At 31.1% G+C, this 5000-nt stretch overlaps 3 non-coding genes across 3 annotated transcripts; all 3 read right to left on the bottom strand.

Annotated features, from left to right (window-relative positions):
* Nucleotides 1–103: 103 nt before the first annotated feature.
* TRNAC-GCA (transfer RNA cysteine (anticodon GCA)) lies at nt 104–175 on the bottom strand. The gene has a single exon. It is a non-coding gene; the product is annotated as a tRNA-Cys (tRNA).
* A 1690-nt stretch (nt 176–1865) lies between these two features.
* Nucleotides 1866–1937, bottom strand: TRNAC-GCA (transfer RNA cysteine (anticodon GCA)). Its single transcript has one exon. It is a non-coding gene; the product is annotated as a tRNA-Cys (tRNA).
* Nucleotides 1938–3628: 1691 nt separating this feature from the next.
* On the bottom strand, nt 3629–3700 carry TRNAC-GCA (transfer RNA cysteine (anticodon GCA)). Its single transcript has one exon. It is a non-coding gene; the product is annotated as a tRNA-Cys (tRNA).
* Nucleotides 3701–5000: the final 1300 nt, after the last annotated feature.

Below are 5000 nucleotides of genomic sequence, written 5' to 3'. Positions count from 1 at the left end.
GTTTTCTTGCTCTTACTTGTGTTAGCTTTTCCTGTACTTAAGTTTCAAACTAGCTATAAACTGCAAATTGAATCAGTACCTTTACACTTTAAAATTTTGGTAAAGGGGGCACCCGGATTTGAACCAGGGACGTCTCGATCTGCAGTCGAATGCTCTACCACTGAGATATACCCCCAATTGCGTACAAGATTTTAAAAACATTCACATTGCAGTCTGAAAGTATAGGTGTTTGTACTATATATGTTGTCTTATAGGATAAAAAATTAATATGTATATTTATGGTGATGCTTTGGAGTTATTAATCTGGGCTTGATTGCAGAGTTCACATAGGTGTAAGCTGTGAGCATGCTCAAAAGGGAACTTTGATCATCTAAAGCTCCAATTTGGTCAGTTATAGTGACATCATGACATATTGTGACTTTATATTTTGGGAGACCAAACAGAACTAAGAAAATACAAATTCTTAGTAACAAACCTATATAAATTATTTCAAAAAGTAGCTGACAACAGTATATTATTGCTAATAAAATAGGACATTTTGATTTTTGGGCTTGTGGGCTCAGATGTTCAAAATTAATGTTTGATGCATAAATTCGAATGACCTAGTTGCAAAATCAGTCTGAGATCAACCCCCAATTACAACAACAGTTCCAGAATACTGCAATGTAATTGCTTAATAATTCCTTATTTAATTATCAAAGAGGGTGAGTATTAAAGTACACATGTTTCATGTTCAGTTATATTATACTATTCTAAATATATTACTATAGAAAGGACAGAAATTAAATTGAGGTTCTGGAACTGTTGGTGGGATTAGGGATTGAACTCAGACTGCTATTGTAATAAGGCTTCTCCTACTTCTTCAGTTTAACCATTTGGGAAAGAAAGTACTTTTTTAAGAGAAACTAGGTAGGTCCTTTATATTTGCCTTCTATAAATTATAGATTTCTGTAAAAATCTCTATCAAAAAAATGAAATCTGCCACTCTAACTGTGCTATCAGGAAGTTTATAATGTTAAAGTATCACTATTTAAGTGATGTTTTTCCTTATTTAATTATCAATGAGGGTGAGTATTAAAGTACACATGTTTCATGTTCAGTTATATTATACTATTCTAAATATATTACTATAGAAAGGACAGAAATTAAATTGAGGTTCTGGAACTGTTGGTGGGATTAGGGATTGAACTCAGACTGTTATTGTAATAAGGCTTCTCCTACATCTTCAGTTTAACCATTTGGGAAAGAAAGTACTTTTTTAAGAGAAACTAGGTAGGTCCTTTATATTTGCCTTCTATAAATTATAGATTTCTGTAAAAATCTCTATCAAAAAAATGAAATCTGCCACTCTAACTGTGCTATCAAGAAGTTTATAATGTTAAAGTAGCACTATTTAAGTGATGTTTTTCCTTATTTAATTATCAATGAGGGTGAGTATTAAAGTACACATGTTTCATGTTCAGTTATATTATACTATTCTAAATATATTACTATATAAAGGACAGAAATTAAATCAAGGTTCTGGAACTGTTGGTGGGATTAGGGATTGAACTCAGACTGATATTGCAATAAGGCTTCTCCTACTTCTTCATTTTTAACCATTTTTTGAAAGAAAGTACTTTTAAAAGAGAAACTAGGTAGGTCCTTTATATTTGCCTTCTCTAAATTATAGATTTCTGTAAAAATTTCTATAAAAAAAATGAAATTTACCACTCTAACTGTATTATCAGGAAGTATATAATGTTAAAGTTTCACTTTTTTTGTTTTCTTGCTCTTACTTGTGTTAGCTTTTCCTGTACTTGAGTTTCAAACTAGCTATAAACTGCAAATTGAATCAGTACCTTTACACTTTAAAATTTTGGTAAAAGGGGCACCCGGATTTGAACCAGGGACCTCTCGATCTGCAGTCGAATGCTCTACCACTGAGTTATACCCCCAATTGCGTACAAGATTTTAAAAACATTCACATTGCAGTCTGAAAGTATAGGTGTTTGTACTATATATGTTGTCTTATAGGATAAATAATTAATATGTATATTTATGGTGATGCTTTGGAGTTATTTATCTGGGCTTGATTGCAGAGTTCACATAGGTGTAAGCTGTGAGCATGCTCAAAAGGGAACTTTGATCATCTAAAGCTCCAATTTGGTCAGTTATAGTGACATCAGGACATATTGTGACTTTATATTTTGGGAGACCAAACAGAACTAAGAAAATACAAATTCTTAGTAACAAACCTATATAAATTATTTCAAAAAGTAGCTGACAACAGTATATTATTGCTAATAAAATAGGACATTTTGATTTTTGGGCTTGTGGGCTCAGATGTTCAAAATTGAGGTTTGATGCAAAAATTTGAATGGCCTAGTTGCAAAATCAGTCTGAGATCAACCCCCAATTACAACAACAGTTCCAGAATACTGCAATGTAATTGCTTAATAATTCCTTATTTAATTATCAAAGAGGGTGAGTATTAAAGTACACATGTTTCATGTTCAGTTATATTATACTATTCTAAATATATTACTATAGAAAGGACAGAAATTAAATTGAGGTTCTGGAACTGTTGGTGGGATTAGGGATTGAACTCAGACTGTTATTGTAATAAGGCTTCTCCTACTTCTTCAGTTTAACCATTTGGGAAAGAAAGTACTTTTTTAAGAGAAACTAGGTAGGGCCTTTATATTTGCCTTCTATAAATTATAGATTTCTGTAAAAATCTCTATAAAAAAAATGAAATCTGCCACTTTAACTGTGCTATCAGGAAGTTTATAATGTTAAAGTATCACTATTTAAGTGATGTTTTTCCTTATTTAATTATCAATGAGGGTGAGTATTAAAGTACACATGTTTCATGTTCAGTTATATTATACTATTCTAAATATATTACTATAGAAAGGACAGAAATTAAATTGAGGTTCTGGAACTGTTGGTGGGATTAGGGATTGAACTCAGACTGTTATTGTAATAAGGTTTCTCCTACTTCTTCAGTTTAACCATTTGGGAAAGAAAGTACTTTTTTAAGAGAAACTAGGTAGGTGCTTTATATTTGCCTTCTATAAATTATAGATGTCTGTAAAAATCTCTATAAAAAAAATGAAATCTGCCACTCTAACTGTGCTATCAGGAAGTTTATAATGTTAAAGTAGCACTATTTAAGTGATGTTTTTCCTTATTTAATTATCAATGAGGGTGAGTATTAAAGTACACATGTTTCATGTTCAGTTATATTATACTATTCTAAATATATTACTATAGAAATGACAGAAATTAAATCAAGGTTCTGGAACTGTTGGTGGGATTAGGGATTGAACTCAGACTGATATTGCAATAAGGCTTCTCCTACTTCTTCATTTTTAACCCTTTTTTGAAAGAAAGTACTTTTATAAGAGAAACTAGGTAGGTCCTTTATATTTGCGTTCTCTAAATTATAGATTTCTGTAAAAATTTCTATAAAAAAAATGAAATTTACCACTCCTGCATGTGTTATCAGGAAGTATATGATGTTAAAGTTTCACTTTTTTTGTTTTCTTGCTCTTACTTGTGTTAGCTTTTCCTGTACTTAAGTTTCAAACTAGCTATAAACTGCAAATTGAATCAGTACCTTTACACTTTAAAATTTTGGTAAAGGGGGCACCCGGATTTGTACCAGGGACCTCTCGATCTGCAGTCGAATGCTCTTCCACTGAGCTATACCCCCAATTGCGTACAAGATTTTAAAAACATTCACATTGCAGTCTGAAAGTATAGGTGTTTGTACTATATATGTTGTCTTATAGGATAAAAAATAAATATGTATATTTATGGTGATGCTTTGGAGTTATTAATCTGGGCTTGATTGCAGAGATAACATAGGTGTAAGCTGTGAGCATGCTCAAAAGGGAACTTTGATCATCTAAAGCTCCAATTTGGTCAGTTATAGTGACATCAGGACATATTGTGACTTTATATTTTGGGAGACCAAACAGAACTAAGAAAATACAAATTCTTAGTAACAAACCTATATAAATTACTTAAAAAAGTAGCTGACAACAGTATATTATTGCTAATAAAATTTGACATTTTGATTTTTGGGCTTGTGGGCTCAGATGTTCAAAATTAATGTTTGATGCATAAATTCGAATGGCCTAGTTGAAAAATCAGTCTGAGATCAACCCCCAATTACAACAACAGTTCCAGAATACTGCAATGTAATTGCTTAATAATTCCTTATTTAATTATCAAAGAGGGTGAGTATTAAAGTACACATGTTTCATGTTCAGTTATATTATACTATTCTAAATATATTACTATAGAAAGGACAGAAATTAAATTGAGGTTCTGGAACTGTTGGTGGGATTAGGGATTGAACTCAGACTGTTATTGTAATAAGGCTTCTCCTACTTCTTCAGTTTAACCATTTGGGAAAGAAAGTACTTTTTTAAGAGAAACTAGGTAGGTCCTTTATATTTGCCTTCTATAAATTATAGATTTCTGTAAAAATCTCTATCAAAAAAATGAAATCTGCCACTCTAACTGTGCTATCAGGAAGTTTATAATGTTAAAGTATCACTTTTTAAGTGATGTTTTTCCTTATTTAATTATCAATGAGGGTGAGTATTAAAGTACACATGTTTCATGTTCAGTTATATTATACTATTCTAAATATATTACTATAGAAAGGACAGAAATTAAATCAAGGTTCTGGAACTGTTGGTGGGATTAGGGATTGAACTCAGACTGATATTGCAATAAGGCTTCTCCTACTTCTTCATTTTTAACCATTTTTTGAAAGAAAGTACTTTTATAAGGGAAACTAGGTAGGTCCTTTATATTTGCCTTCTCTAAATTATAGATTTCTGTAATTTTTCTATAAAAAAAATGAAATTTACCACTCTAACTGTGTTATCAGGAAGTATATAATGTTAAATTTTCACTTTTTTTGTTTTCTTGCTCTTACTTGTGTTAGGTTTTCCTGTACTTGAGTTTCAAACTAGCTATAAACTGCAAATTGAATCAGT

Source organism: Taudactylus pleione, unplaced genomic scaffold (genome assembly GCF_031769625.1).
Source record: "Taudactylus pleione unplaced genomic scaffold, aTauple2 ptg000021l, whole genome shotgun sequence".
Lineage (NCBI taxonomy): Eukaryota > Metazoa > Chordata > Amphibia > Anura > Myobatrachidae > Taudactylus > Taudactylus pleione.
The sequence above is the reverse complement of the archived record's forward strand: the minus strand, read 5'-3'. Positions and strand labels throughout refer to the sequence as shown.